This window comes from Oryx dammah, unplaced genomic scaffold (assembly GCF_014754425.2).
Source record: "Oryx dammah isolate SB20612 unplaced genomic scaffold, SCBI_Odam_1.1 HiC_scaffold_24, whole genome shotgun sequence".
Classification (NCBI taxonomy): domain Eukaryota; kingdom Metazoa; phylum Chordata; class Mammalia; order Artiodactyla; family Bovidae; genus Oryx; species Oryx dammah.
This window is the reverse complement of record NW_024070208.1, coordinates 53,084,964-53,104,014: the sequence shown is the minus strand read 5'-3', so window position 1 is coordinate 53,104,014 and position 19,051 is coordinate 53,084,964.

Here is a 19,051-nt window from a genome sequence, read left to right as displayed (position 1 = left end):
GTTTGAATCAGAACTGTTTTTCTATAAAATGAAAAATCTGTTTTAAAAACAGAGACATAACTTTGCCGACAAAGGTCCATATAGTCAAAGCCATGGTTTTTCCAGTAGTCATGTATGGATGTGCAAGTTGGACCATAAAGAAGGCTGAACACCAAAGAATTGATGCTTTTGAGCTGTGGTGATAGAGAAGAGTCTTGAGAGTCCCTTAGACTGCAAGGAGATCAAACCAGTCAATAGTAAAGGAGATCAGTCCTGAATATTCATTGGAAGGACTGATGCTAAAGCTGAAATGCCAATACTTTGGCCATCTGATGGGAAGAGCTGACTCATTGGAAAAGACTCTGATGCTGGAAGAGATTGAAGGTAGGAGAAGGGGACGACAGAGGACAAGATGGTTGGATGGCATCACTGACTCAATGGACATGAGTTTGAGTAATCCCCAGGAATTGGTGAAGGACAGGGAAGCCTGGCATGCTACAGTCCATGGGGTCACAAAGAGTCAGACATGACTGAGCAACTGAACAACAACAACAAAGCTTTAAAAGAAATCTGTCTGGGGATTTTTTTTTTTAATCAAACTCTAAACAACATTGAGCATGAACATAACTTTTATTCTTGATAGTGTACAAACAGGGCTATAATAATCTCAGCATAGTGTATATTTTTTTTTTAACTATTGGTTTTCTATTCTTAGTTATAATATATCACACTTAAAATTTTACTACTTTATGGATACTTAAATTTGCTTATAAACTTGCCATTAATTGGCAAGTTGCCAGCTTACAGATGAATTTGCATTCTACTTCTGAACAATTTTTATTGTAAAGAGATCCTATCAAACACCTGCTAGAAATCTTTTCCACCTTTTTCAATGAAGTGTACTTTTGCATATGAAGTGAGAGAAGACATGGTAGCCAAACAAATTTTAGCATCTCTCTCTTTCAGCTCCAAGTTGCATTGAAATATTGCCTTCCAGACCTTGATAAGTCTTTCTTATAATACTTACAGAATTTATACTCCTGGTGTTTCCTCCTTTATACCTTCATCTGAACCTTCATACCTTCATCTCTTTTTCTCTTTCATATGAAAATGATCTGCTTTTATTGTCTACCTACTAAGAAAAGATTCCCAGCGTTTTCATTTTAAAGTCTCTTTATCTCTCTCTTATATACCTCAAGATGCTGTATTTACTGTGTATTAATGTTACATTTTTTTATCCATGCTAGTTTTATCCACGGGTCTTTATGATTATAGGTCTAAGGAAAGAATCCTTTAGGATTATTAATTACACATAAATAATGACATATTATTAATACATTTCTATTTCATTTGTTAATATCTTTTAAATGTTCCTTTGTAATTTGAAGGCTGCAGATCCAGCAATTCTATGCCGGAACCCCCATGGTAAAACATCCCCTTTCCAAGTCATCTCAACAAGAGTAAAACAGGAACTTGAAGAAGCACTTTCCGGAGAATGTGGAAATAGCATATTTCATTATGTAAATAGATTTTTCATGCACTGGTCTGCATTATGACCAGACGTCTGCTAATTATACCAGAGGACAAGACTACAAAGGCCGATTTACATTCTGTTTATGGTGTCCTTGATTTGTTTCTAAATCTGTTTCTATCTTGAGAACTAAAACAAGATAAGAGGTTACAAAGTATTTCATTACCAACAGTCACTGCTTTGCCTTTGGCCGGTGGACATCAGGGTCTGTGGTTCCCACAGCACAGTACTGGCCACTCTGGGAAGGACTTCTAGGATACCCTTAGCGTAGACACAGGATGCCCTAAGCACAGATGTGGGGCTTAGGTTTCTTCCTGAGCCACAGATGGACACAGTACTCAATATCCTGAGGAATCAAATGAAACCAGCTGGTGTACTCCTCTGAGTTAAAACTGCCCCCTTCTTCTGTTCTGTCCACATCTTTGGTCATGTTTATATAACTACTTCTCTTCTCTGAAAATCATTCTTAGTGAGATTATTCTCCTTGCATATCCAGAGTTCTCTCTCATTGTGTGTATTTGTGTGTGTGTGTGTGTGTGTGTGTGTGTGTGACTTATCCACAGACGTCATTAAAACTCAGTTTTCAAGGGACAGGGGGTTGCATCTTGGATCAAGACTCAGGGGACCTGAACTCTGCTTCTACATTTGGTTCTTATTAGATAAGTGGCCTCAAACAACCTCTGTTCCTTTCTGCTCATAATTTAAAAACTCAGGTTAACAATGGATAGTTTACAAGAATATTGTAATACATAGTATACATGGAAATATTCATTAAAAATCTAAAATAACCCTGTGAAGGTATAATGCAAATATCTCCATAGCTCTTGCTTATTTAACATTTATATATGTGCCAGGAAACTTATGTATATCTTAAGCATATTAAAATTTTTACCAGTCCTTGAAAGCAGTATTATTATCCTCATTTTACATACAAGAAAATGAAGCACAGAGAGGTTAAATAACTTGCTGCAGGTCACACAGCAGGTCTGTCTACAGAGCTTTTAATCACGATATTGTACTCCCTTATACACAGTCCCTTGGTCATAGCAGACCCTCAAAAAGGAGAAAAGGGTAATAATTAAACTTGGAAAATTATATTTAGTGAAAGACAGTTGTTTAAAAGATGTCAGTACTGTTCTTTGACAAATCCACATCCTGGCCCATTAAAATAAGCCCATCAAATTTTCAGTTAACAGAATCTAATCTTACTAGTTATTTCATATTCATTTTCAAATGTATTTATGAATGACAGGAAACTATGAGCTTTTGTGGATACTTGTTTTATAGCTGCACATTTGGCATGCTTTATTTTTTGTTGTGAGGAGAGTTTAGACTTTATTTTTCATTGCAGATTTATTTGGCAATGTACAATAAATTTTGCAAACCTACATCATTTAAAGAATTATTTCAGACAAAAATTTCATGCAAGCAGTCATGAGTGCTGATTTTTTTAAATCTACATTTATTAGAAAATTCGCTGGTTATCTCAAAGTCACTTCATGTCGAATGTAAAAATCTTTATTTTTGAGTCACAAAATTTATTTTGAAATCTTTCCCATTTAGGGCAGGAGAACACTTCAATTTTCTTCTAATTCCAGTTTAAACAATATAATCCCCTTCTTATCTCCAAGGAAAGTCTATTAATTATTTCTCCTCTCATATTTTTGGTTGCTATTGGTACATTTGAATATTTATGAAATTGATCTATTGCTTTTCAGGCTAACCTAACCTAACAGCAGTTTAGGACTAGGAAACCCTACATCTGCTCATTTGCGCTCATGGTGACCCACATAGCCTGTGGCTAGATCTATTCTGGTTTCATCTTCCAAAGAGTATATTTCAGATGCCCCAAGCTGGGACATCTTTCTCTTCTCTTGTTTCACAGACTGAATGAAATGTTTAATCTGTCAATATAAGCTTTTGGCATTTCTTATCACTTAATGTATGAGATTGAAGGACAGCTAATGAGACAAAGCACACCGACTTTCTTTTTTGGGGGGTTGGTTAGGTTGTGTTTAGACCTAGTAGCACCTTGTGGCATTAGCTGGGGGAAGAAAGTGAAGGATCTGCCTGTAATCTCCAACTGACTCCCTCCCCAAAATCTTTCAGATGGGTAATTGATACTTTATATTGTATGAAAAAAGTGACATACAAACACACTTTTGAGCCTTGCTTTTGAGAAATTGTGGCGCAGTCACTGTATTTACGAGGCCTGGATTCCCAGGCTCTCTTTTTCTGATGCCTCTGTCCCCTGATCTGACAACTCTACCCTGACTAATAGTATAGGTGGGGAGCTGTGGGCATGTTTGGATTGTCATCATCGCCTTCATTGGAGAAGGAAATGGCAACCCACTCCAGTATTCTTGCCTAGAGAATCCTGTGGACAGAGGAGCCTGGTGGGCTGCCATCTATGGGGTCACACAGAGTCGGACACGACTGCAGCAACTTAGCATGCATGCATGGAGAAGGAAATGGCACAATATTCTTGCCTGGAGAATCCCAGGGACAGGGGAGCCTGGTGGGCTGTGGTCTATGGGGCACAGATTCGGACTTGGCAGCAGTAGCAGCAGCGTCTTTTTTCATGAGCACCCAAAGTTTGGGCTTACTGAACCCAAAAAGTCTTCTAATCTAACTCAGTCACAGTTTTGGTACATCTTGCTTCTCCAAATATCTACTCATGAACTATTTTCCCCATGGTTTTGTTGCTAAAAATTCAGGACAATGACGAGAGCTGTTTAACAATTTGAATTTCTGTTTAAAGATGGCTTACATGCAGTGTAAAATGTAATTGTCAACTTGAGAGACACAGGGGATGTTCTAAAATAAGTTGCTCTGGGTGGAGTATGTTTGCAACCATTCTACTTCTCATCCCTCTTTGGAGAACAGTCTAAACCGTGGTCCTTAGTTTTCCATTAGAAAAATGTCCTCAGTTATGCTGTTCTCACATTAGGAGCTTAAGGACAACTGCTCATATTGCATTTATTGCGATGGTATTACTCCCAGCAGAGGGGTGGGGGGGGGCAAAGTAAACCTTAAAAATGTGTAAAACCTCTATAATTCTGGGACCAACTTACTATAATAATCATCACTTGACGGTAATGAAAACTCTTTCTTCCTAAGGAAAGAACACTCTGCACGCTATCCAAGGGTGGGGCATGGGAAATGGGTCTTGTGGTTAAGTTATCTCTGGTTCCCGGACATCTATAATTCCTTTTCTGACAAGTTCATTTGTAATGTACAATGCACATGGATAAGCTATCAGTCACGTGAACATTTGAAGGAAGACCAAAAAAAACCCTGTTGAATGAAAAATCATTAATCTTTTATAACAAGGTTCCAAAGCATACTCGAGGCATATTCTGTCCTGCTCCTTGAATGTTACCTTGAGGACATCTAGTCTTTGCTGGGGAATGATGTATTAAGCCCATATCTCCAATAAATAAAATGAAATAGAATACTATTAATCTCAGTAGACAAATATTTGGATTGAGTACGATATATACAATACACTGTATTTCAAAAAGTAACTAGTCTGTCCTATTTTTCTTTTGTAGAGAATTACACAAAACTCTATTTCATAACCTATCCAAGGGCCACAGAACCGTTTGTCTAAATAAGACCAGCTGTGATATTCAGGACAAAAAAAATATAATTTAAAACTTTTTAAAAGTTTTTTAAGTTTAATTTAAAAAATTAAACTTAAAAAAATCACTTTATAAAAATTAAATACATCTGCCATTTTCATCTTATCGTATCATTAGCAGTATTAAGTTCACAAATGTATACCCAACTCCCATATGAATTTTAACTGAAAAAAGTAAAAAGAAGTTGGAAAGTTAAAACCACTCTCAAAGACAAGATGTACAATTTCTTGATCATACATGGAAAAGAATCAGAAAGCAGTAGGTGGAATTCATTGGTTCCAAAATTGAAAATAGGTAGAGACTGCTGACAATTTGGGCTCTGGTAATTAAAACTAAAAATGTTATATACAGCATGAGACTATGCCAGAATTCACAGCCTAGAACTTGGAGTTTTGGTGAGTTCGCCTTGCCATGAGCTGAAGCTCATAACAGGGGTGCTCACCATTTATGTGAACCGATGGTTAGAGCTTTTATAAAACTGCATCACTAGAGAAAGAAGAGGAAGTAAGTAGGGTCTAGAAATCAAGGCAAAGACTACACCACAAGTTTGGCATCTGGTTTTGCACTATTTACAATATCACTGTGTAACTGACGCACTGCAGAACATGACAAACTTTCACTCAAGATGAACCTGGAAATCAGTATTTCAAAATTCATGATGAAAAACCAATGTAGGAATGACAGCCATGGATGAATTCAATCTGATAAAATGAAAAAATAAGCAATATGAAAATCCATTTAAAGTGTATATGTCGAGTATCTTCAAAGAGATGTAAGAAGGCATAAGTCCATTGGACAAAAAGGAAGCATATACAATAAGAACAAATGAAAGAAATCAGAGAAAATGGGAAATAGTGAAGTAAAAATAGTACAATAATACAGTAATTGAAATTTAAAAAAAAAGCAGAAAATCTCTACACTGGACCCAGAAATAGAGACGATCAGTGAATAAGGAAAAAACACTGAGATGTTCTGCCAGATCACTGTACAGGATAAAGAGATTGAAAGTATAAAAACGTAGAATAGTGATGGAAAAAGGTTTGAGAGAACTCAAACATATACTAAATGGGCCTGTAAAACAAAAGAGGGAATGGCAGAAAAACAATAGAGAGCAAGTGAAAATTGAAAGTGTTAGTTGCTTGGTCATGTCAGACTCTTTGCAAAGCCATAGACTATAGCCTGCCAGGCTCCTCTGTCTGTGGAATTCTCCAGGCAAGAATACTGGAGTGTGTTACCATTCCCTTCTCCAGGGAATCTTCCCTACCCAGGAACTGAACTGGGGTCTCCTGCACTGCAGGCAGATTAGCTAATAATTTTAACCATTTTTAGAAATGTTCGAGTATTCAGACCATGAACACGGAGTGCTAAGCAGTTCAAATAAAAATAAAGTCATGTTTAAATCCACCATGGCTAAAATGCAGGTTATCAAAGATGAAGAGAGAAATCTCTTCAAGTAATACAGATAAATTACATTCAAACAATACACCAACCAGATGGAAGCAGATAGGGAACAGGAGGGAGATTCAATGTAGTACCTTGTCTCATTGAAGAAGAAGCAAGAGATAGAGAAAGAATGTGAGTTAGAGAAAACTATAGTCAAATGAATATGTGAAAACAGAGTAGAAACAGAATCTATAGCTTCCAAACTAGCAAGAGGAATATATTACCAGTCCAACAGAAAGCAGAAAGAAGAGCGTGCTTGTGTGCTAAGTCACTTCAGTTGCGTCTAACTATTTGTGACCCTACAAACTACAGCCAGCCAGGCTCCTCTGTCCCTGGGGTTCTCTAGGCAAGAATACTGGAATGGACTGCCATGCCTTCCTCCAGAGGATCTTCCTGATACAGGGACCGAACCTGAGTCTCTTGTGTCTCCTTCATTTGTAGGTGGGTTCTTTACCATTGAGCCACCTGGAAAGACCAGAAAGAAGAGAGGAAGCATCTAAAAAAAAGAGAGAGAAGGCAAAGAGAAAAGTGAAAAATTAGAAGGTATCTAGGATTCCAAATAAGTGAATAATCAAAATAAAAATTAGTGTATTATCTGATTAAAAGACATCTGATCAGACTATTAAAAAATGAACACCCTTCTAAAATGAAATGACTCAAAAAGTTGAATATATAAAAGAATACATCTGACAAATACCAAGAAACAAGAATTGAATTATCAGTACTAATATTGCAAACAGCATCTAAAATATTTCCTTTTAACAATGAGACACTAACTTTCCACATCCAATTACAGATGCTGATTTCATGGTGTTTTCTTCACTACCAACTGACATGGTGTGGCTTTGAGTTCAGTTCAGTTCAGTCGCTCAGTCATGTCCGACTCTTTTCAACCCCATGAACCACAGCACGCCAGGCCTCCCTGTCCATCACCAACTCCTGGAGTCCACCCAAACGCATGTCCACTGAGTCAGTGATGCCATCCAACCATCTCATCCTCTGTCTCCCCTTCTTCTTCTACCCTCAATCTTTCCCAGCATCAGGGTCTTTTCCAATGAGTCAACTCTTCGCATCAGGTGGCCAAAGTACTGGAGTTTCAACTTCAACATCAGTCCTTCCAATGAAAACCCAGGACTGATCTCCTTTAGAATGGACTGGTTGGATTTCCTTGCAGTCCAAGGACTCTCAAGAGTCTTCTCCAATACCACAGTTCAAAAGCATCAATTCTTCAGCACTCAGCTTTCTTTATAGTCCAACTCTCACATCCATACATGACCACTGGAAAAACCACACCCTTGACTAGACAGACCTTTGTTGACAAAGTAATGTCTCTGCTTTTTAATATGCTGTCTAGGTTGGTCATAACTTTCCTTCTAAGGAGTAAGTGTCTTTTAATTTCATGGCTGCAATCACCATCTGCAGTGTTTTTGGAGCCCAGAAAAATAAAGTCAGCCACTCTTTCCCCATCTATTTGCCATGAAGTGATGGGACCGGATGTCATGATCTTAGGTTGCTGAATGTTGAGCTTTAAGCCAACTTTTTCACTCTCCTCTTTCACTTTCATCAAGAGGCTCTTTAGTTCTTCTCCACTTTCTGCCATAAGGGTGGTGTCATCTGCATATGTGAGGTTATTGATATTTCTTCCAGCAATCTTGATTCCAGCTTGTGCTTGAGAGGAATAGTTAATTTCACAGGAAATAAGATTAACTTATGATGTCCATTTCAATGAGACTTTTGAAAAAGAAGAGGAATAAAGACATTTATGATGGCAGGGATATAAGCAAAAAGGATGGTTACAACATTCAAAGCATTTTAAAATTTGATACAAAATGTCCTTTATGTCAGTATAGGTGAAATTTATTTTCTTCACACTATCAAGCTTTTATTTACTCAATAAAGCTATAAATGGTGTGTATGCACACACACACACACACATGCATATAAAGGTGTTTTAGATTCACTGCAGTAAAGGCTCTGGTTGTTCATTTCGCTCTGTATCCATGACCTGTTACAAGAGATTTTGCAGTCTGACAAAAGAGAAATGTGGTTTTCACTTTAGACTGGGTTTGTTCACATGACTTGCAATGGAATGCTTTTGGGTGTCCTGTGAGCAAAGACTTAGGAAGCTCTTGACTTCTTGAGCTAACTCTCTTGCACCTTTGCCATCATTGTGAGAAGAACATGCCTAGTTGAGCAGAGTTCAACCATCCTGGCCACGCACAGCCTAGATAAGCCAACTTCTAGATGAACCATAGACATAAGAGCAAGCCAAACTGAGATTAACCGAGACACTCAGCTGAGTTCACAAATTCATGAGAATAGATCATGATTGTTATATGTCCCTCAATTTGGGGGGTATTTGATTCTGCAACTTTTTTTGGCAATAGCTAACCAACACACTTTGCCCTATTTTTAAAAATCTTTTATTCTCCCAGAACTTTTCACTGATGAGTGCTAATAAAAGGCCATCAGTCTTTGGTTTCAACCATAATTTAACATCCAAATAGAATTTAAGAAAACCAAAATGTGAATCAAGGAACATAAAATTTGTAATTTCTATATGAAATAAAATAGAATTTAAAATTTCTTCTTTTCATAGCATCCAACTCAGTACTAGAAAAATAACAATGGAATAAATCCAAATGAAGTAGAAATAAAAGGAATGGAAAGCACACAAAAAGAAGTCTTTTGAGACATTAACTAGAACTAAAAGTTAGTTATTTGAATAAATTAATAAAATAAAAACCAGTAGCCTCACTGATTGAGGAGGAAATGGGAGGAATTCATCAAAACATAGCAAAGAGCAGAAGCATATGAATGCAAGTAAAGAAAAATGGATTATTACAATGCAGGTAAAATGATTGTTAGTAAGTTAAGCATCCAGTTCAGTTCAGTTCAGTTTAGTTGCTCAGTTGTGTCCGACTCTTTGCGACCCCATGAATTGCAGCACGCCAGGCCTCCCTGTCCATCATGATCTCCCGGAGTTCACTCGGACTCACGTCCATCGAGTCCATGATGCCATCCAGCCATCTCATCCTCGATCATCCCCTTCTCCTCCTGCCCCCAATCCCTCCCAGCATCAGAGTCTTTTCCAATGAGTCAACTCTTCACATGAGGTGGCCAAAGTACTGGAGTTTCAGCTTTAGCATTATTCCTTCTAAAGAAATCCCAGGGCTGCTCTCCTTCAGATGGACTGGTTGGATCTCCTTGCAGTCCAAGGGACTCTCAAGAGTCTTCTCCATCACCACAGTTCAAAAGCATCAATTCTTCAGCACTCAGCCTTCTTCATAGTCCAACTCTCACATCCATACATGACTACTGGAAAAACCACACCCTTGACTAGACAGACCTTTGATGACAAAGAAATGTCTCTGCTTTTGAATATGCTATCTAGGTTGGTCATAACTTTTCCTTCCAAGGAGTAAGTGTCTTTTAATTTCATGGCTGCAGTCACCATCTGCAATGATTTTGGAGCCCCCCAAAATAAAGTCTGACACTGTTTCCACTGTTTCCCCATCTATTTCCCATGAAGTGATGGGATCGGATGCCATGATCTTCGTTTTTTGAATGTTGAGGTTTAAGCCAACATTTTCACTCTCCTCTTTCACTTTCATCAAGAGGCTTTTTAGCTCCTCTTCACTTTCTGCCATAAGGGTGGTGTCATCTGCATATCTGAGGTTATTGAGATTTCTCCCGGCAATCTTGATTCCAGCTTGTGTTTCTTCCAGTCCAGCGCTTCTCATGATGTACTCTGCATAGAAGTTAAATAAGCAGGGTGACAATATACAGCCTTGACGTACTCCTTTTCCTATTTGGAACCAGTCTTAAGATATAATATTTTCCACCTTCTTATCTTGGTATATACACAACCCCTAAGTAATAGTCCTTATGTATCAATGACTATATATATTCTGATAGTTGTAAAATTTTTATTTCCAGAAAATACTCTGAAGATTTAGAGCTATAATTTTGCTTGCCTCTTAGTGGCCAACTATAACTGAGCAACACTATCTCAAAACACACATATTATTTCAACTCTACTCTTTTTTCCAGTGGTCATTTCTTGAACTTTCAATTTGAGTTCCAGTCTGGGTTAATGAAATGGCCACCTTTCCAGATACCAATAGGGGAAGGCTTGACTGACTCCTCTCACTCCCACTCTACCAACTTGGCAGTTTGGTTCTGTGGATTCTTCCATTAGCTATCATCAAGAAAAAAAACTTAGTACTTAGAAAACCATATTGCACAAAATATGTATTGACAAGATAAGAAATTTCTTGATGATGGCCTTAAATTTCTTTATGTTTTATTCAGCTCAGTTCAGTTCAGTCACTCAGTCATGTCTGACTCTTTGCGACCCCATGGACTGCACAGCACACCAGGCTTCACTGTCCATCACCAACTCCCGGAGCTTGCTCAAACTCATGTCCATCGAGTCAGTGATGCCATCCAACTTTCGCTCTTGTCATCCCCTTTTCCTCCTACCTTCAATCTTTCCCAGCATCAGGGTCTTTTCCAATGAGTCACTTTTTTGTATTAGGTGGCCAAAGTATTAGAGTAGATATATAGATTTGATCAGATTTTCATTTTGCAAAAATGCATCATTTTGTTTTCAAAGACATGAATGGTATATTAAAAACTAAACAATGCCAAGTCTATACTTTATTGACTTAAAAATTTGCAATTATCCTTGCATAGATTATTTATGACATTAAATATTCCTCCTATGTTGTCAGGATATGACAACTGAAAAGCAATATTGAACCACTTTTAAAAATTCAGAGGAGCAGTGGATTTAGGAGAAAAAGATTTCCTATTTCCCATTTATTAATAGATTTTTTCCCCATTCAAAGTCAGTGAATATTATGTTTTAGATATTAACTTAATGGAGGTTACATCTGTGAGGTAATAAAACATACACACACACACACACACACACACATATCTCCCCCCAGTCTTGGCACAGAGCTCTTAAAACTCTTGTAATTTCCTAAGTGATAAGAACAGTAGAAACATCTTTTGTTCTAATATTTGGTCTTTGACCCTGGTTCCCGACACTGAGCTCCTGAATCCCTTGGAATTTCCTGGGTGATAGGAGTGTCTTTTCTTCTAATGAGGTGACTCTTGCTGGGCCTATCACCAAGAAGACCAAGCCATGATTAGAAGTTTGGGAGGTTCAACACCTGCCTTCTTCTCTGAAGCAGGTCTTGAAACTGAATTAATGATTGAGCATGCCTACTGGCTTCAGCAATAGGTGAACCGTGAACTCCCTGATGTTCAAGCTGGTTTTAGAAAAGGCAGAGGAACCAGAGATCAACTTGACAACTTCCGCTGGATCATGGAAAAAGCAAGAGAGTTCCAGAAAAACATCTATTTCTGTTTTATTGACTATGCCAAAGCCTTTGACTGTGTGGATCACAAGAAACTGTGAAAAATTCTGAGAGAGATGGGAATACCAGACCACCTGACCTGCCTCTTGAGAAATCTGTATGCAGGTCAGGAAGCAACAGATAGAAGTGGACATGGAACAACAGACTGGTTCCAAATAGGAAAAGGAGTACGTCAAGGATATATATTGTCACCCTGCTTATTTAACTTCCATGCAGAGTACATCATGAGAAACCCTGGACTGGATGAAGCACAAGCTGGAATCAAGATTGCCGGGAGAAATCTCAATAACCTCAGATATGCAGATGACACCACCCTTATGGCAGAAAGTGAAGAGGAACTAAAAAGCCTCTTGATGAAAATGAAAGAGGAGAATGAAAAAGTTGGCTTAAAGCTCAACATTCAGAAAACAAAGATCATGGCATCTGGTCCCATCACTTCATGGGAAATAGATGGGGAAACAGTGGAAACAGTGTCAGACTTTATTTTGGGGGGCTCCAAAATCACTGCAGATGGTGACTGCAGCCATGAAATTAAAAGACACTTACTTCTTGGAAGAAAAGTTATGACCAACCTAGATAGCATATTCAAAAGCAGAGACATTACTTTTCCAACTAAGGTCTGTCTAGTCAAGGCTATGGTTTTTCCTGTGGTCACGTATGGATGTGAGAGTAGGACTGTGAAGAAGGCTGAGCACCGAAGAATTGATGCTTTTGAACTGTGGTGTTGGAGAAGACTCTTGAGAGTCCCTTGGACTGCAAGGAGATCCAACCAATCCATTCTGAAGGAGATCAACCCTGGGATTTCTTTGGAAGGAATGATGCTAAAGCTGAAGCTCCAGTACTTTGGCCACCTCATGTGAAGAGTTGACTCATTGGAAAAGACTCTGATGCTGGGAGGGATTGGGGGCAGGAGGAGAAGGGGATGATCGAGGATGAGATGGCTGGATGGCATCACTGACTCGATGGACGTGAGTCTGAGTGAACTCTGGGAGATGGTGATGGACAGGGAGGCCTGGCGTGCTGCGGTTCATGGGGTCGCAAAGAGTCGGACATGACTGAGCGACTGAACTGAATGCCTATGTGATGGAGTCTCCAGAAAAATCCCCAAAGTTTAGAGAGGATTTAGAGAGTTTCCAAGTTGGTGAACCCATGGAGGAAGGGAGAGGAGCAAGCTTAGAGAGATCACGGAAGCCCTGGGCCCCTGCCCACACAACATGCCCTACGAATGAATCTCTTCCATCTGGTTGTTCCTGAGTCATATCCTTTATAATAAACTGCTAATCTAGTAATGAAACCATTTTCCTGACTTCTGTGTGCAGCTCCAGCAAAGTAATCAAAACTGACAAAGGGGACTTCCCCGGTGGTCCAGTCTTAAGACTCCACCTTCCAATGCAGGGGGTGCAGGTTTGATCCCTGGTGGAGAAATTAAGATCTCACAGGAGGAAGAGGGGTAAGGTTGGGGGGGGGGTCAGTGGGAACCTCCAAATCGTAGCCAGTTGTCAGAAGCCCAGGTGACAACCTCAACGTGCAACGAGTGTCTGATGTAGGAGGGGAGGAGGCAGCAGTCTTATAGATCTGAGCCCTTAACTCATGGGATCCAAATTTATCTCCAGGTAGATAGTGTCAGAATAAAATTAAATTCTAGGACACATTTTAGGGTCAAAGAGAACTGCTTGGTATGGGAAAAACTCCCCCTACATTTGGTGACCAGAAGTATCTGAAGTGTTCTGTGTGAGCACTAAAGAAGAGACACATAGAAGTAAGCTTTTTTTTCTATTCAGCATCTTAGTGCTAGGAGACAAATATATGAGCACATGTACAATATATGTGGTGAGGATAAGTGCAATGGACCAAAATGAAACAAGGTAAGAAGGCGAATTCTGACACAAGAATCATATATAGGATGGTTTGGGAAGCCTTTCTAATCAGGGAATATTTTAAGTCAAGGCTTGAAAGTAGTGAGGGAGCCAACTATGTGGATATTGGAGGAAACAGCAGCTCGGATGGTGAGAATGGCAAGTGCAAGAGCCCTCCGGGTTTGGCTTGTTTAAGAAAAAGAAAGGCAGTCATTGTAGCCAAGAAACAGGAGGAAGGGGGCGAGGCAGAAGATAAGACTGGACAGACAATGGGTAACAGGTAGGCTGGGATGTCTAGGTCAGTCATGTGAATCTATCCAATTGTTCAGTTGCTCAGTTGTGTCTGACTGTTTGCAACCCCATGGACTGCAGCACGCCAGGCTTCCCTGTCCTTCAGTATCTCTCAGAGTTTGCTCAAACTGATGCCCATTGAGTCAGTGAGGTCATCCAACTATCTTATTCTCTGTCATCCCCTTCTCCTCCTGTCCTCAGTCTCTCCTAGCATTAGGGTCTTTTCCAAACTATCCAGAGCCAGATGTAATTATTTAGTGGATGTTGTAGTTATGACCAACCTAGATAGCATATTCAAAAGCAAAGGCATTACTTTGCCGACTAAGGTCTGTCTAGTCAAGGCTATGGTTTTTCCTGTGGTCATGTATGGATGCGAGAGTTGGACTGTGAAGAAGGCTCAGTGCCAAAAAATTGATGCTTTTGAACTGTGGTGTTGGAGAAGACTCTTGAGAGTCTCTTGGACTGCAAGGAGATCCAACCAGTCCATTCTGAAGGAGATCAGCCCTGGGATTTCTTTGGAGGGAATGATGCTAAAGCTGAAACTCCAGTACTTTGGCCACCTCATGTGAAGAGTTGACTCACTGGAAAAGACTCTGATGCTGGGAGGGATTGGGGGCAGGAGGAGAAGGGGACGACAGAGGATGAGATGGCTTGATGGCATCACGGACTCGATGGAGGTGAGTCTGAGTGAACTCCGGGAGTTGGTGATGGACAGGGAGGCCTGGTGTGCTGCAATTCATGGGGTCACAAAGAGTCGGACACGACTGAGCGACTGAACTGAACTGAACTGAACTGTAGTGACTTATCAGAAGGAAACCAGATATTTAAACACTCTTGGTATTTAGTGTTTCAGACTAAATTTAAAATTACATGTATTGATTGACTATTTAAAACTAGAAAAAGCCATTCTACAATGCAAACGTAACATTCAAAATAACAAACTATCACAAGGGTTCTTAATGATCATAAGAAAGTGCTGAACAAACTTCTTGATTTAGGATCAAACTGGCGTTTCCTGCATTGCAGGCAGATTCTTTACCAGCGAGCTACCAGGAAAGCCCTGATTTAGGGTAGCCAGCCCATTAAAGCAACCAAATATTTATTTCCAAAAAGAACACACATTTTATGAGAAACATAAAAGTTGAGCAAAACCATAAATATTACACTTATGAAAAGAAGTATTTTAACAATATAGTGGGACTATATATTGCCTCACATTAGACAAGTTCATGTAAATTCAAAATAATGCAGTTGGCCAAAGTGATCTGCATTGATGATACAGTAAGACTTTAACTAACCAGACAGCAAAGAAGCTGAGTTATGACAATGTAGCCCCAGAGGATGAAAGAAAGGACTTGCATAAAAGTTATAACACAATAGTAATACTTTTTAATTAAAAATATAAAAGATTTCTCAACCTACTTCTCACACATATCAAATGCTGGGAGATCCAATACAAAATTAAGTATTGGGAAGCTCTACTCTTAAATAATTCTTGATTTAATTTTTTTCTTATCAACTACTTCCTTATCTATTTTATTTTAATAATCTCTTTGACCATCCCTGGTCTCTGACTCTTCACCAGAATTTACTCAGAGGCAGTGAAATGTAGTGTTTAGGAAAGAGGGAGTTTAAACTGCCCTGGTATGAATCCCTGCTTTGTTACTTAATAGACAAACGGCCTCAGGCTTTGTTACTTAACAGATGAAAGGCCTTAGACAGTACCCTCAACATTTATTTGTAAAATGTGGATAAAAGAATATTTCTTTGTAGTGTGATTTTTCAGGATTAACTATTAGTATAACAATGTATTTAAAGCAAGCGCACAGGCAATAACTTGATGATCTTCTAAAATATGATCAATAACAAAATCACCTTCTAAATAATCTTCAAAATGATCTTCTAAAATATGAACCTAGTCTTACTCCTTCCTTGCTTAAAAAATCCTTCAATGTCCCTCTATCACTAAGAGATGAACAAATCCCACAGCAGACAGACACTCTCATAATTGATATGTGTCTCCTTTTTAAGCCTCATTTCCACTGTTCTCTATTATTAATAATCACATATTCAGGCCATCAGTTCAGTTCACTTCAGTTGCTCAGTCATGTCCGACTCTTTGCAACCCCATGAATCACAGCAAACCACGCCTCCCTGTCCATCACCAACTCCCGGAGTTTACTCAAACTCAAGGTCATCGAGTCGGTCTTCTCCAACACCACAGTTCAAAGCATCAATTCTTCAGCGCTCAGCTTTCTTCATAGCCCAACTCTCACATCCAAACATGGCCACTAGAAAAACCATAGCTTTGACTAGATGGACCTTAGTTGGCAAAGTAATGTCTCTGCTTTTGAGTATGCTATCTAAGTTGGTCATAACTTTCCTTCCAAGGAGTAAGCACCTTTTAATTTCATGGCTGCAATCACCATCTGCAGTGATTCTGGAGCCCCAAAAAACAAAGTCTGACACTGTTTCCACTGTTTCCCCATCTATTTCCCATGAAATGCCATGATCTTCATTTTCTGAATGTTGAGCTTTAAGCCAACTTTTTCACTCTCCTCTTTCACTTTCATCAAGAGGCTCTTTAGTTCCTCTTCACTTTCTACCATAAGGGTTGTGTCATCTGCATATCTGAGGTTATTGAGATTTCTCCCAGCAACTTTGATTCCAGCTTGTGCTTCCAGCCCAGTGTTTCTCATGATGTACTCTGCATAGAAGTTAAATAAGCAGGGTGACAATATACAGCCTTGACATACTCCTTTTCTTATTTGGAACCAGTCTGTTGTTCCATGTCCAGTTCTAACTGTTGCTTCCTGACCTGCATATAGGTTTCTCAAGAGGCAGGTCAGGTGGTCTGGTATTCCCATCTCTTTCAGAATTTTTCACAGTTTCTTATGATCCACACAGTCAAAGGCTTTGGCATAGTCAATAAAGCAGAAATCGATGTTTTTCTGGAACTCTCTTGCTTTTTCCATGATCCAGCGGATATTGGCAATTTGGTCTCTGGTGCCTCTCCCTTTTCTAAAAGCAGCTTGAACATCTGGAAGTTCACGGTTCATGTATTGCTCAAGCCTGGCTTGGGGAATTTTGAGCATTACTCTACTAGTGTGTGAGATGAGTACAATTGTGTGGTAGTTTGAGCATTCTTTGGCATTGCCTTTATTTAGGATTGGAATGAAAGCTGACCTTTTCCAGTCCTGTGGCCACTGCTGAGTTTTCCAAATTTGCTGGCATATTGAGTGCAGCACTTTCACAGCATCATCTTTCAGGATTTGAAATAGCTCAACTGGAATTCCATCACCTCCACTAGCTTTGTTAATAGTTATGCATTCTAAGGCCCACCTGACTTCATATTCCAGGATGTCTGGCTCTAGATGAGTGATCACTCCATCGTGATTATCTGGGTCATGAAGATCATTTTTGTACAGTTCTTCTGTGTATTCTTGCCACCTCTTCTTAATATCTTCTGCTTCTGTTAAATCCATACCATTTCTGTCCTTTATTGAGCCCATTTTTCCATGAAATGTTCCCTTGATATCTATAATTTTCTCTAAGAGATCTCTAGTCTTTCCCATTCAGTTGTTTTCCTCTATTTCTTTGCATTGATCACTTAGGAAGGCTTTCTTATCTCTCCTTGCTATTCTTTGGAACTCTGCATTCAGATGCTTATATCTTTCCTTTTCTCCTTTGCTTTTTGCTTCTCTTCTTTTCACAGCTATTTGTAAGGCCTCCCCAGACAGCCATTTTGCTTTTTTGCATTTCTTTTCTTTGGGGATGGTCTTGATCCCTGTCTCCTGTACAATGTCATGAACCTCAGTCCATAGTTCATCAGGCACTCTATCAGATCCAGTCCCTTAAATCTATTTCTCACTTCCACTGTATAATCATAAGGGATTTGATTTAGGTCATACCTGAATGGTCTGGTGGTTTTCCCTACTTTCTTCAATTTAAGTCTGAATTTGGCAATAGGGAGTTCATGATCTGAGCCACAGTCAGCTCCCAGTCTTGTTTTTGCTGATTGTATAGAGCTTCTCCATCTTTGGCTGCAAAGAATATAATCAATCTGATTTCGGTGTTGACCATCTGGTGATGTCCATGTGTGGAGTCTTCTCCTGTGTTGTTGGAAGTGGGTGTTTGCTATGACCAATGGATTCTCTTGGCAAAATTCTATTAGTCTTTGCCCTGCTTCATTCCATATTCTAAGGCCATATTTGCCTGTTACCCCAGGTGTTTCTTGACTTCCTACTTTAGCATTCCAGTCTCCTATAATGAAAAGGACATCTTTTTTGGGTGTTATTTCTAAAAGGCCTTGTAGTTCTTCATAGAACCATTCAACTTCAGCTTCTTCAGTGTTACTGGTTGGGGCGTAGGCTTGGATTACTGTGATATTGAATGGTTTGCCTTGGAAACGAACAGAGATCATTCTGTCGTTTTTGAGATTGCATCCAAGTACTGCATTTCAGACTCTTTTGTTGACCAGCATGGCTACTCCATTTCTTCTCAGTGATTTCTGCCCACAGTAGTAGATATAATGGTCATCTGAGTTAAATTCACCCATTTCAGTCCATTTTATTTCGCTGATTCCTAGAATGTCAAAGTTCACTCTTGCCATCTCTTGTTTGACCACTTCCAATTTGCCTTGATTCATAGACCTAACATTCTAGGTTCCTATGCAATATTGCTTTTTATGCATTGGACTTTGCTCCTATCACCGGTCATATCCACAACTGGGATTGTTTTTGTTTTGGCTCCATCCCTTTATTCTTTCTGGAGTTATTTCTCCACTGATCTCCAGTAGCATATTGGGCACCTTCCGACCTGGTGAGTTCCTCTTTCAGTATCCTATCATTTTGCCTTTTCATGGGGTTCTAAAGGCAAGAATACTGAAGTGGTTTGCCATTCCCTTCTTCAGTGGGC